At 44.8% G+C, this 15,196-nt stretch overlaps 1 protein-coding gene across 3 annotated transcripts in view; it reads right to left on the bottom strand.

The window, feature by feature from the left end:
• The window catches only part of LOC137420995 (rho guanine nucleotide exchange factor 2), a 349,574-nt gene extending 334,631 nt beyond the window's left edge, over positions 1 to 14,943 (bottom strand). Inside the window, exons 1-2 of one of the 3 annotated variants that reach the window (XM_078772072.1) lie at positions 14,806 to 14,903; positions 5,270 to 5,331 (exon numbers count right to left, since the gene is read on the bottom strand). The gene's annotated coding sequence lies outside the window, so the exon portion shown is untranslated. Of the gene's footprint in view, positions 1 to 5,269; positions 5,332 to 14,805 lie in introns of all 3 variants that reach the window. The other 2 variants (XM_078772071.1, XM_078772076.1) reach the window with 2 other exon arrangements.
• Positions 14,944 to 15,196: the final 253 nt, after the last annotated feature.

Here is a 15,196-nt window from a genome sequence, read left to right as displayed (position 1 = left end):
CTTTCACCTTCTCCATTTCTCACACCATATCCGTAACCCCCATGAACTCCGTCAAAACCATCCATACTCCTTCCCACATGCCCATTTAGGTCTCCTCCTACCACAACAACTTCCTCATCTTTCACGTTTTCCATCAGCTTCTCTATCGCACACCAGAACTTGTCCTTCTCTTCATCGCTTCGACCAACCTGCGTAGCATATCCCGAGATGACGTTCACCAAGAGCTTTCCAATCATCATTTTCACCATCATCAACCTATCACTCACTCTAGTCACACTCACCACACTGTCTACAAACTCCTCAGAAAACATGACACCAACAATCCAACACAATTCACGCCCTCCGGGCACCCTTGCCACACAAACTTGTATTTCTGTCCCTGCCTACCCTTCACCATTCTCACACCACTTCCCTTTCATCTCGTCTCTTGCACACAACATATGTCCACTCTTCTTCTGACCAATACTTCCACCACTTCTCCTGATCTCCCTGTCATTGTCCCTACATTCCATGTCCCAAACCTCAGAAACCGATCTCCACTTCGGGCTGTACCCTGCCCACATGTAGTTGTGATTGTCATGGTTCTCTTTTTGAGGCAATGTTTTTGTTTTTTTATGGCCGGATGCCCTTCCTGACGCCAACCCTCTTAGTCGCCTCTTACGACACGCAGGGATACGGCGTACCTATTATTATCCAGGGTACACACTGGGAAACGTTTAAAACATGGAAATTCTGGGGGGTGGGGTGGGCGGCGTCAGCATCACGGCTGCGGTTTAAACATATTAAAATAAATATTTAAACAAAACAATGAAAACAATCTGGGAAAAGTCTCTAAGTGAGAACGTGGATTTGAGAAAGCAGGAGCAGAGGTGAAAGAACAAACGAGATATAGGGGGCGGGGCACAAGTCGAGACGAGGAGGCCGCACGAGACACCAGGCCGCACGAGGCGCGAACAAAGAAACGACTAATTACACACAAATTTGCAACAACTACAAAACCAAAACCAACTAGAAACACACAATAACACATACACAACAAAATACGCAGCGGAAATTTGACAAAGAAATGAACGGGAAAACACTCAAACTTTGATGCCGTGGAGAGATCGAAGCAAGCCCCGTCGCTCGAGGGACCGGAAGCCTGTCTACAAAGTACAAACTGTCCACGACAATATATGACTAATAATAATTATTAGCCTGCATATTATGTCATTAAATTGGTTCAACAATCAGATTGTTTTTTGATTCCAGCAATCAGATCGATTGCGAGAAAGCAGATTGTTTTTGAAGATGAAAAGGTCAACGGTCATGGTTGCATAAAATTGGCAATTTCCATCTGATTGACCTGAAATTTGAGTATGGTTTGCATATTGGGTCACTGAAGCCTATTGTTTTTGAAGTCAAAAGGTCAAGGTCACCTAAAGTCGTCCAATTTTTTTGCCGTTTGTCACGTTTAGCATTACGGAAGAAGTCTGAATACAAATTGGACAGGGGTGGGTTTGGTATTTTCAGACACTTTCTAGTTCAGACTGTTTCTGAAATGTCAAGTGTAACTTCAGTAAATAGCCAAAATGCATTTTCTATTTTATATATCCTATTAATATTTGCTTTTTCAGCCACGTATATTATGCCGACGAAAGCACTACTTAACATTTATATCAGAGCATGAAATCTGCAGGCAAAACCAAGTACATCATTCATGCAGATGTGAGTGCCAAACTACAAAAAAAAGTTCACAAAGTGATTAGTTCATCAACATATTCCACATGCAAGATGGTGTCAAACATTTCCTTTTGCTGCATGGTGCATGTAGATGGCCCCGAAAGCCTTTGAATCATATATAGAGCAAAAATAAGAAAAGAGAAGAAGAAATGAGGCACTAACAAAGCACTCAGGTTTACTTGTGATTTTCTCATTTCCCAAACTCCTTGCCACTTCCCCACAGCCAGAACGGGTACAGTATGACAACGGAAACTTCCAAAAGCATGTGTGATTTCCACTCCCCCCCCCCCCCCCTCAAAAAATGCAGAGAAGTGCTATGGATCGTTATTTGTCAAAACTGATACATGTTTTGAATTAAATTCAAATAATTAAAAAATAATTTGCTAAAATGTCAAACTGTGAAGTCATTTCGAAGATTTAGAAGTTCAACACAAAAATTAAAAGTGCAGCGTGTGTGTATATATATATATATATATAATTCATTTGTCTCAGCCATGTGTATGGACTTCATAGAAACTTAAACGTCCACAAATAACCGATCAAAATTCAAACAGTAAAAGATAAATAATGATATATGGTACAACGATAGAGTTTGTTGCGCCTGAAAGAATATTTCTCAAGGTTATGTTTCCTTTTTTTAGTTCACAGGTGTTTCCTGTGACAGGTGACGTCATATGCCTTGCTTATAAAAACCAAATCAGCTAGCTACACAAGTTCAACGAAGCTTCAGAATGACCTGTGGAGGGTAGCCAACATCAATTCTGTGTTAACATATCAAGACCGATTGCCTGAATTCTGTGTTTGCCTCCAACTCTTGTGTACTCAACCCCTCGCTCTATACCAACCCAAGCCATTCGTATACAACAGCTCCAGGACTCAGTTTCATGCATCCCTCTACTCCGATTCTGATTCTACAACTGGACCTGATGGCATCAGCTCAAACGTGCATCAGGCCCAAGGTTTCTGCAGGTCACTCCATCAGGAGCCCCCTTCTCCAAATCCAGCATCATTGCTCACCTCCACTCATTTGTTCCTTTTTCCAGCCTGTGGAATCAACTTCCACATTCTCTTCAATCTTCCCTCCAGGTCTTAAGACAGCTGTTCACCAGCACCTCAGATCAACCCCCATCCAAAACAATGATCTTTTCTACCCCATTAATTAATACTCTTCCAAAATTAAGTGTTTCTTTCCCAAGCCTTTGCTCCTGTACCCATCTTGTCCATCCCCTGCATTCTGCCCTACCCATTATCCTTACCCGCATCCCTTATTTTCCGTCTGTCTATTTTGTCCCTCGGCCTGCTCTTGGCATTTCCCCCTTCTCTTTCTGCTGTTCATTTTGTTGTGTGCAGTCCTGATCTGTTCTGTGTTCACGCTCTTCCACGAGCCTTGACTCTATATCCAAAATAACAAGCGTTACGCCTAGGTCCCCCCTCGGTGAAGTGATGCGAGTTGACAAAGTGGAAGACGCAAGGCGGCCATCTTGGATTTTGACGTGGTGACCCAATTTTCAATAGCTTTCTTCCTTATGCGTAGATACACCTACACACCAGATAAGAAGTAGGTACTTCGCTTATTTTTCAAGATATTCCGCTCACAAGGTTCAGACATACATGGCGGCGGTCATCTTGGATTTTGACGTGGCGACCCAATTTTCAATAGCGTTCTTCCTTATGCCTAGATACACCCACACACCAGATTAGAAGTTGGTACCTCGCTTATTTTTCAGGATTTTCCGCTCACAAGGTTCAGACATACATGGCGTCAGACATACATGGCGGCGGCCATCTTGGATTTTGACGTGGGTTGCACCCACACACCAAAGTAGAATTCGGGCCTTCGCTAACGCACGCACGCACGCACGGACAGAGGGGAAAACCATAGTCCCCCTTTCGCTCCGCAATGCGATGGGGGACAATAATCATCTTACTATAATTCACCAAATGTCCGTCCGTCCGTTCGAAGGTACCGCTAAAAAGGCTGAACCGATCGCAATGATATTTTGGGTGGGTATTCCTGGGACCCCTTGGAGTAAAATAGGCTATATTGTTTTTCCAATTTTTTCCCAATTTTCCAAGTTTTCCGATTTTCCAGTTTTTCCAAACACGATGGAATAATATTTACCGATATGAACAGTGATGTGGCTTTTGTTGAAATTCTACAAATACTGTTTATTCTACGTACCAGGAGAGAGTAGATCGACTCCTGACGAACTCTCCCTGTATAAACATGCGGCTCCGAAGTAACATGGCAGCGTGTGCAAAGCGACAGAGAAACAGGTGTAGCGGCCGCTTCCGTGTTGCAGATTTGGCACGCACTCTTCACACATAAACGTGCGACTGAGAAAGAGGTGCAGCGGCCGCTTCCGTTTTGCAGAATTCAATCTTTTTTTCAAAATGGGCGCCATGTACTGTTCAGATTTTGATGATTTGCGTGTGATATGATTTAACGGATGTTTATATGAATCGTTTAAAATAAAAAAGCCTTCAATTTCTGATATTTTGCCTTTTCATTTGGGTTTCCCAATTGAAGCCCCGCCCAAAGGGTAGGTACCGTTGGTAGTAATATTAATAACAATAACGTCAAGCTTTATAAGCCTTTCACTGCCATGCTATCACACCTCAAATTTCAGGAGGAAAAATTTTACATGCCGTTTACAAAATATTTCAAAGATATTAACCCTTATGACAAATCCTCCATAAAAATAAATACATTTAAGAAGTCTGATCTTTCGGCACAAACTACAAACCAAACATAAATCTCTCCTAAGAGATATTACACTTTACCTGACTGGGTGATGTTGTCGTTAGAGCATCCACTCTGAGTCTGGGAAGTCTGTGGTTCCTTTCTGACCCTGGCTGAGTAAATACCAAAGACTAAAAATGGTATGTAGGTAGCCAGTGTTTACCTGGCAGATTACCTCCTTCCAAAGTCAACGGCTGTGTTTGTCTGAAGTCAAGTCGTGTGTGTGTGTGTGTGTGTATGTGTGTGTGTGTGTGTGTGTGTGTGTGTGTGTGTGTGTGTGTGTGTGTGTGTGTGTGTGTGTGTGTGTGTGTGTGTGTGTGTGAGAACGCGCATTTTATGCAACAGATCTTTGGACATTAAAAACTACAGAAAAAAAATTGAATGCGATTATAAATGTTGTGCCCGTCAGTTCTTAGAACCATATGCGAGATGGCAACCAAAGGTTCAAAACACGAGCTTGTCAGAACATTCCTGCGGAGCCACGGCCGAATAAAAATGCCTCCCTCACACCAAAACACAATGGGTAATTGATGTATGCAGTGCATCTGGGCCCGACTAGATTTCCATCTTTCCCAAGACATAATACACTCAACAACTCCGCAGTGTTTCTCGTGTTTGAGGAAAAGGCTACGGAGCTCGATCATCACATGACCCTCCATGTTTACCACAGTGGCTGGAAATCCCATGGAAGTAAATATGAAACTGAACAATCTGCATGCACGATAGTTAACCTCAGCGTTTCGAACAAATTAAGCTGACTGTGAAGACTTTGTCGTAACATACGAGACAAGATGAAAATTATACCTCATTCTGTACAAGTAGGTTCCATTCATCAAGAAGCTTTTTAGTTTTTGTCCACAGCTTTCCTAAATGGGGAAACACACACAATTCAGTGGACAATAAGAGATGGGGCAAAGGAAGGATGGCTTCAGCCCAAATCAGGTCAAAATAGTGGACCAAAACCTTGCGATGACCCAGATAGCTTGTAGGAAACGTCCATGCTGCGTGCAGAAAAATGAATAAATAAATAAAGAGACCAACATTTGTTGTGTTTACAATAATAGTCAGGTTCACTATGTTTTTTCGTTCAAATTTTTTGGAGATTAGCAAAACTATACATTTTTGGAATATTCAGAGCATGAGGAATCCAAAAATTAATGTTGGCATTTGCGTAGACACTTTTGCGAAAATGACCCTCAGGACAGTGATGAAGATGTGTAAAAGCATATTCCTGAACGGTGTAGACCTAGTAGATCCTGTGTATAGGACTTATAGTTCAATCTGATACTAACAAGGCTGCTTTCTTGCTTTATAAACCCATACCTATAACTTCAAAGGACTTGCAATATCATGTATTATGTAATACAGTTATATCACAAATATAAAGACAATGGTTTTCAATTACCTTTGTTTGTTGCTTTTCTATAATCCTGAGCACTATTTTGAGGCTTTTTTTTTTTTTTTTTTTGTATACTGAATCGAGGCTCGTGAAAGAGCTAACATTTATTTCACAAACAAATCAACCAGACAAACAAAATATATAAAAAGAGGGAGCGGAAGACAAGATGGGGAGAGAAGGGGAAGCACACAAACACAACATTTGAGAGCAGGGAGATGTGTGGGAGGGAGAGGGCTTGGGGGGAGGAGGTGTGGGAAGGGGGGGGGGGGGGGTGGGAGAAGTATAAAACACAAGGACACCAAGGACTTCCAGGACAGAAGTTGGTATTTCAAAAAAGTGGATTTGGGGTGAAATTAGCGGGGGCAGAAAAGATCAAGGTTTTGGATGGGGGAAGATAAGAGATGGTGGTGAACAGCCATTTTAAAGACCTGGAGGGAGGAGTGGGATTGAAGAGAGTGAGGGAGTTTGTTCCAGAGGCGGGAGAAAAGAGGAATGAAGGAGTGAAGGTGAGCAGAGAGTCTTGATTTTGGCAGTTTAACCATAAGAGGGTTGCAGGCAGATCTTGTGCGACCTGTAGGAATATTTGGGGGACAGAGCCCAGAGAGAGCTGGGGGAGCAAGGCCGGAGAGGAGTCGGTAGAAGACGGAAAGACCACCAACCTGCCTGCAGTGAGTAAGTGAAAGGCCCTCGGAGATAGCGTCATCGTGGGAGATTACAATGATTCTGAACGCTTTGGTTTCAACAGCGTGAAGCCGAGCTAGGTGTGAGGCAGGAGCACCAGCCCAGAGGGGAGAGCAGTACTCCATTGAGCTGCGGGTGAAAGCCTTGTATGTGGTGAGGAGCTCAGGTGTGACAAGTAAGGACTTCGCACGACGGAGGATGCCCAGTCGGCGACTGGCTTTGGAGGCCAGCTTGGAAATGTGGTTTTCCCAGGAAAGATCATGGCACATAGTGAGACCCAAAAGCTTGAGTGACAGAACTTCTTGGAGAGGATTATTCAGAAAGTAGATGGGAGGGTTGTCCAGTCGGTCTTTTCGGAGAGACATCGTAAGAGTGTGAGATTTGTCAGGATTGAAAGACATGTTCCACTTGTTTGCCCAGTCTGTGATTTTGTCCAGGTCGGCAGAGAGTGAGAGGCTGCAGACTGCAAATCTGAGAGATGAGGAATGGAGCGGCAGAGAGTGGAGTCATCAGCAAAGAGATAGAGAGGATTTTCAAGAGAGTCAGAGAGATCATTGATGAAGACCAGAAAAAGCACAGGGCCCAGAACACTGCCTTGGGGAACTCCAGCCTGAACAGGAGGAGGAGATGAGAGAAACCCATTCAGGGCCACACGTTGACTACGACTAGAGAGGAAGTCCGCCAGCCATGCGTGGAGATTTCCATGGATACCAAAGGAGGAGAGTTTGGTGAGCAGAGCGGGGTGCCAGACCGTATCGAAGGCACATGATATGTCGAGGGAGACAGCCCTAATTTCCTGTTTGGCATTGAGGACCTCCATCCATTGTTGAGACAGCAGAAGCAGCATGTCCAGAGTAGAGTGACCTGGTCTGAAACCAAATTGATGATCAGAGATCAAGCCATTGGAGAAGAGGAAAGATTTCATATCCGAAGCAATGATGGATTCCATGACTTTGCTGATAATTGGGAGAAGGCTGATTGGTCTGTAGTTGCTAGGATCTGTTTTTGCACCTTTTTTGTGCAAAGCGGTGATGTTGGCTGATTTCCAAGCAGATGGCAGTTGACCTTGAGCAAAAGAGAGGGTGAAGAGAACAGAGAGAGGGTGAAGAGAACAGAGAGAGGGAGTGAAAGAGCAGAAGAACAGGATTTTAGGACCCGTGGGCTGATGCCGTCAGGTCCAGTTGCAGAATCAGAGTCGAGGGTTGACAGAAACTTTTCCACCTTGTCAGGAGGAAAGGACACGGAGTCCAGGAGCAGCTGGGTATGACTGGGTACGGTGGGTACAGAGAGGGATGGGTTTGGGACACAAGATGTAGAGGCAAACACAGAGTTTATTGGATTCTTTATTGGTTTATTCAAACCTTTATTGGATTCCTTAACCCAGAAAACATAGGATTAGCATATTTAAGTTTCTAGGTTGACTAGAAGCCGAGATAGCGCAAAATATGTATTTATGGCGGCCATTTTGAAAATCCAAAATGGCGGCCATGCAGGTGTCTATGCAAATGCCAACATTGATTTTCGGATTCTCCATGCTCTGATGATTCCAAAAATGTACAGGTTTGCTGATCTCCCAAAATTTTGAACGAAATTATATTTGTTTACATAGTGAACCTGACTATAATGTGAGATAGAGGTAATTCGGTGACAAAACTGCTCCCTTTAAACTCCTAAATAATAATGGACTCTATATATTATAGTAACAGAACTACAATGAATAGAACACCACCAGAATCCATCAAAAGTAAAACTGCTATTAACAAACTATTACACAAGGTTTTCTCATCTTCCTGCTATGAAAGATCACTCAAAACCAGACGCTTCGCTAGATTCCAAAATGTTGGGCGCTGCCCACCACTGCCCCGCCTGCCCCGCCCCCCCCCCCCACCCCACCCCCCACCCCCTTCCCCACTCCTCCCCACCCCAGGAATTGTAATTGCAGGAGTCAACGTACAACTGACTCTCAAAGTTCGAAACACAATATTGCAATTGCTCGAAAAGACAGCAAAGAAAAGACAAAAAAAATTATAACGTAAAAGAAAATGTTTTTGGAGTGCTTTTCAGAAAGGTTCTCAAAGCACAGTTCAATACGAGAGACCGAGAAGGATAAGAATAAACAAATTCTAAATGCTGATTTAAAACAGATATTGATGAAGGGAATGCTTATAAACAAAAAGATAATAATTAATCAAAATATTTAATCGATAATTACTCGTCCAAACCAGAACGGCACTCGGTAGAGAGTACAACTCCGCCAGGCTGAGCAGTTTACGTTTTGTATCCCACTGATAGTCCGGATCTGGATTCAGACCTCAACCAAAATCTAATCGGCTTGTTCTCGTCACCGAACCAACTCATCCACCAAGTTGTGTCATAACTCATCCATAACTTTTTGAAATATCATGTTAAATATAACTTTTGGCCCACTCTCTCAATGGTGAAGATTCACTTAAGAATTATCGTATACGGATCTTCACCAAAATCGAATAAATTCTTCCTCTCAGTTGTCACACATCCAACCTGCACACCAAGTGTCCTCCGAATATGTCCATACATTTTTCGACATATCCTGCTCACAAACAAACGAACAGACAAACAAGGGTGAATACAAGCTCTGTGCCATTCTAGTTCCTTAATGTAATAACCCACAGCAGCTACATTCTAGAGAAAATCTCCATGTTGTGTGCTTCTACCAGAAGCCTGTCTCGTTACCCTCCGCTTTACAATAGACCTCACTTCTCTTGCATGTGCAACCATCAAAGAGACCCCTCAACAGTTCCAATCGCATCCATACCCTTCTTCACCCACACGTGGAACCATCTTCCAAAGTCTAATGTCTCAAGCTATTTCCTCCTGGATTTAACGTCTGCTGCCCACCGATATCTCAAGGTGTCCACCATTTCCATCTATGATGTTCGCTTCACCCACCGAGACCTTGTCCCCCCCCCCCCCCCCCCCTTCACTTGCAACCCCTATTCTCATACTACACAACAGGCATTTTAAGGCCATTTTCCCTGCTAGAGTGGGGTTTAGCTTTGCGGGCATTATGACAATCTTCTCCATTTTGCCCTATTTTCTGCATCTCTCCTTGTTAACCCCCTTGCCCGCATTTCTTCTTCCACCATCTTTGGCCAGGTCTTTCTCGGTCTTCCCCGTCCTCTACTTCCTTCTACATTCATTTCCATACTCTTCTCAACCAGTCACTTTCATCCTTCCTCACACATGACCAAACCATCTCAACCTGTTTCTCTTCACAGCATCAAATCACAGGCTCTATTCCCATCATCTTTCGGCAATTCATCATTTGTCTTCCTCTCTCTCAACGATACTCCGCACATCCACCGAACCATTCGCATTTCCACCTTTCCAGCCTTCGTTGCTGCTCTACGTTCATTACCCATGTCTCGCTCCCATAAATCATAACACTTCTCACACATGCAGCATACACCTTTCCCTTCAGCTTCCAATGACACTCCCCTCCTCGTCAGCACGTAACTCAGTTCCCGAAACTTCTTCATGCACATCTCACTCTCGCAACCGTTGCCGAGTCTGATCCACCTTCTCCATTCAGCATGTCTCCAAGGAACAAAATGTTTTCAGACCTTCCAGCTTCACACCATCTCCAAGACCCAACTCAACATTTCCTCCATCTGCAGCTCCCTCTGTGCACACCTTACACTTAAATGTAGCTGCCACACTGGTTAATGACCCTCTCAGACCACTACATTTTTTATGATGATTTTTGATTACGATTTTGATGATGACATTTTGATCCTCATACTATGGTGCATCAATACGTTCTTGTTTCCGAGTTCCCCCTCACCCCACTTTGGATTTATTGAGCCTTTGTTCCCTGTTGTCCTGCTCTTCCATAAGCCTCAACACTTATTTCAAAGTACAAACAAGAAGCTGATACTCGGTCTCCCACCTTTTGGGTGAGATGAGGAATAGATCTGTGTAATATAAATGTGTTTGGTACGAGGAATCGACCAATGAGGCATTGGGAAGAAGCTCAAATACCTATTGACTTCCTTTGTGTTTTGTGGCCTCAGCAGCCCATATGAATACAGTGGCGTTGAAGGCAACAAGCATCACTACCATGACCAATCAAAGGCCAGCATGATGACGGCCTGCTAGTCATTCACCACAAACAGGTTGACGGCCTCGTCTGTACAACGAATAACTAGTCTTGCTGGTGAAGGCTTGCGTCGATCTATGTCATAAGACAGATGGAACAATGGATTAAATCGACAAGACATTGATCGAGGTGTGCTAACCGCCATGAGAAGTGGACGTGAACCCTTCGTCGGGGAAATGAGCAACATTCTTCGTTATATCCTCTTCTCTCGCCAACGAAGGGTTAACGCCGAAGCATAAACTTCTGCTGCTTCCCTTGGCGGTTAGCATAGCTCGATCAACGTCTCGTTTATCTCATCCAGGGGCCTCGTCTGGTTTTCAATCCACAGCTCTTCCAGGATGCACCTCTTCGTCCCCGCATAGCTCGATCAATGTCTAGTTCATCTCATCCAGGGGCCTCATCTGGTTTTCAATCCACAGCTCTTCCAGGATGCACCTCTTCGTCCCCGCATAGCTCGATCAATGTCTAGTTCATCTCATCCAGGGGCCTCATCTGGTTTTCAATCCACAGCTCTTCCAGGATGCACCTCTTCGTCCCCGCATAGCTCGATCAATGTCTAGTTCATCTCATCCAGGGGCCTCGTCTGGTTTTCAATCCACAGCTCTTCCAGGATGCACCTCTTCGTCCCCGCATAGCTCGATCAATGTCTAGTTCATCTCATCCAGGGGCCTCATCTGGTTTTCAATCCACAGCTCTTCCAGGATGCACCTCTTCGTCCCCGCATAGCTCGATCAACGTCTCGTTCATCACATCCAGTGGCCTCATCTGGTTTTCAATCCACAGCTCTTCCAGGATACACCTCTTCGTCCCCGCATAGCTCGATCAACGTCTTGTTTATCTCATCCAGTGGCCTCATCTGGTTTTTAATCCACAGCTCTTCGAGGATGCACCTGTTTGTCCCCGCATCGCTCGATCAACGTCTCGTTCATCACATCCAGTGGCCTCATCTGGTTTTCAATCCACAGCTCTTCCAGGATACACCTCTTCGTCCCCGCATAGCTCGATCAATGTCTCGTTAATCTCATCCAGTGGCCTCCTCTGGTTTTCAATCCACAGCTCTTCCAGGATGCACCTCTTCATCCCCACATAGCTCGATCAACGATTTGTTTATCACATCCAGTGGCCTCATCTGGTTTTCAATCCACAGCTCTTCCAGGGTGTACCTCTTCATCCCCGCATAGCTCGATCAACGTCTCGTTGATCTCATCCAGGGGCCTCATCTGGTTTTCAATCCACAGCTCTTCCAGGATGCACCTCCTCGTCCCTGCAGGTTCGTTACCATCTCTAAATTCAAGCTTCGTGCTCATGTCCACTCTTTAATCGACATTTTCTCATCTCATCCATGTGAGTGACCGCACCAGATATCACACAACGCTGTGGGAGATGAGATATGGTGGCAGCACACTGCTATGTTATCACCCACATACTAGTATGACATCTACAGTCACACCCTGCCCCATCTCCCCATATTTTCCTATCATTTGGAGTATACGCTTGTTGATCTTGTCCCTCCATATCTTAAATCCTCATCACCTCTCCATGTTTTTAAAAAACTTTTGACCAAATGCATAAGGTGCTTCTTTTTTAACTGCCATGCAAACAACACGAGAGAAACCATAGCAACTTCACCGTAGTAAAATGCAACGACTCAGACAATCGATTATGACGAAGGAACAAAGTTCACAAACATTGCCAAGCCATCACCAGGAGCGCTTCGGTCCTCAACGAGGTCAGGGTGTGACATCCAAAACCATACTGCACAACGAGAATACAATGTACTTCCATGCGATCTAATGTATATACTAGCAGGGGCTACCTGGCGCGTCCCGGATAGGTGAGCTTTTCCCGGTGGTGGTTTTCGGGTCATGTTGGACATTGAAAAGCTTTGGAGTTTTTGGCCTCATGGTAGTTGGTTACCTATTGCCTGCCGACTGGTGGCAACTCTACCTGACCCCACGTCCCGATATACACTTTATAGCGGCCTTTGGTGGCCTCAAAACGGGCATCAAGGTCATCGTGCGGTAAATTAAAACATTGTTCAGATTCTGAGGTCATCAAGGTCATCAAGGTCATCGTGCGGTAACTTAAAACATTGTTCAGATTCTGATGTACCTACACCCAAAATTTGGGGCTTCTAGGTGCTACGGTTCCGGCCGTGAAAGATTAACGTACAAACACGCAAACACTTGAAAATGTTTATATAGATGGATAAGTACCTGGTTCTGAAACACCTTAAAGTCCGCACAGCCAAATGAAGGTGTAGCTGCACACCTTGCCTGAAACCGTCGCCGAACTAGAGGGAATTGACGGCATGAGAAATTCGCCGAAGGTGGTGCAGACATTCTCACCGTAAAACATCCGAATTGGCCAACAATATCTTTGGTCATCAGAATACCTGTTATACAAAGGAGAAAAAACGATACGAGACAAGACACCGACATAGCTGGTCCAACATGACCAGAGCAGAAGGAGCACACACACTTACCTTTGAACTGTGCATCCAGTGTTAGATCCCGAGCCCGAAGGTACAAATACAATGTCGGAATTGTGTTTCACAGGTGAGATGCTGCATGCGCATCACCTACGGTGTCCTTCCTCGGATGAGAGTTTAACTGGACTTTGTCTGCTCGAAACGAATTCCTGCCGCAATGACTCGAACATCAAACCGAGGTAGCCAGTTCGTGAAAGGCTCGCACCAAAAATTTCCACCAGCCGAATTGGGACCATTAAAGCTGTAATGTAGGGTGGTGATAGTAGTAGTGGTGGTGATAGTAGTAGTGGTGGTGATAGTAGTAGTGGTGGTGATAGTAGTAGTGGTGGTGATAGTAGTAGTGGTGGTGATAGTAGTAGTGGTGGTGATAGTAGTGACAGTAGTAGTAGTGGTGAAAGTGGTAGTGATAGTGGTAGTAGTAGTGGTGGTAGTAGTAGTAGTGGTGAAAGTGGTAGTGATAGTAGTAGTAGTAGTGGTGGTAGTAGTGGCGTTGATAGTAGTAGTGGTAGTGGTAGTAGTTGTAGCTATGATAGTATGATAGTGGTGGTAGTAGTAGCGGTGGTAGTGGCAGTAGTAATAGTGGTGGTAGTAGTAGTGGGGGTAGTAGTGGCAGTAGTTATAGTGGTGGTAGTTATAGTGGTGGTAGTAGTAGTGGTGGTAGTAGTAGTGGTGGTAGTAGTGGAAGTAGTTATAGTGGTGGTAGTGCTAATAGTAAGCGTAGTAGTAGTAGTAGTAGTGGTAGTATTTGTAGTTTTAGTGGTGGTAGTGGCATTAGTAGCACTATCAGTAGTAGTGGTAGCAGTGGTAGTGGAATAGTGGTAGTGGTGGTAGTAGTGGTGGTAGTAGTAGTAGTGATGGTAGTGGTAATAGTAGTAGGAGTAGTGGTAGTAGTAGTAATCATAGTAGTAGTGGTAGTAGTAGTAGTAGTGATAGTGATGGTAGTATTAGTGGTAGTGGTGATAGTACTACTACTAGTGGTAGTGGTGGTAGTAGTCGTAGTACTCATAGTAGTGGTAGCGGTGATAGTACTACTACTAGTGGTAGTGGTGGTAGGAGTAGTAGTGCTCGTAGTAGTGGTAGTGGTGGTAGTAGGAGTAGAGCTCGTAGCAGTGGTAGTGGTGATAGTACTACTGGTAGTAGTAGTAGTAGTGGTAGTGGTAGTAGTAGTAGTAGTAGTAGTAGTAGTAGTTATAGTAGTTATAGTAATAGTTGTAGTAGTAGTAGAAACTACAAATTCAAAAAATGTGACTCAGGCAGGGAATTTATTTCCCTCAATTACGTCAAACATTTTGACCCACAAAGGTTCCATTCCATGACTAACTTGTGACTCTGTGGCTCCAATTTGGCTTTGACCGCCTGACACTCCGACATGATTAACCGTATGTGCGAAGTTTGCCTCCAACGATGTACGGAGTTGTTGTATTGACCGCGCAGCTCTTGTTCGGGGGTCGACAACCTGCGGCTCCGGACTCGAGTCTCGTTGATCAAACATGAAAATGCGAATTTGATAAAAATCACACAAATCGTGCTGAAAACGAAGGTAAATGCAGACAAGCCACGTGCGCGCCAAAGCGGCCATGTGTGTACACGATTTAAGATAGACCAGGTACTGGGTCTAATCAGTGACTCACCCTTCACGAGGACCGCCGATGGTACACCCGGGAACCGTCGGAGCAGAGTTGTGTTGTCAATTCGTTTTACCGGCAATTGAACCCGAAGCGCGCGCGCTCCAAAGTGCAAACAAAATGCACCAGGACAACACTGAGGGGAGGGAGGGGCGGAGCGGAGGTATGTAAGGTGGGAGGGGCATGAAAATCCTCCAGTCAATGGCTCCTCCCCTTATCCTTGTTGCCCGACTTCCTCTCCACTCCTCTCCACTCCTCTTCTCCTCTCCTCTTCTCCTCTCACCTCTCACCCTTCCCACCTCACCCCACCCACTCTCTCGTCCTCTCCACCTCACCTCACCCTCTCATCCTCTACACCTCACCCCACCCACTCTTCCTCTCCACCTCTCACCCTCTC

This window comes from Myxine glutinosa, chromosome 2 (assembly GCF_964187855.1).
Source record: "Myxine glutinosa chromosome 2, kmMyxGlut1.1, whole genome shotgun sequence".
Lineage (NCBI taxonomy): Eukaryota > Metazoa > Chordata > Myxini > Myxiniformes > Myxinidae > Myxine > Myxine glutinosa.
This window is presented reverse-complemented; position numbering and strand designations above follow the sequence as displayed.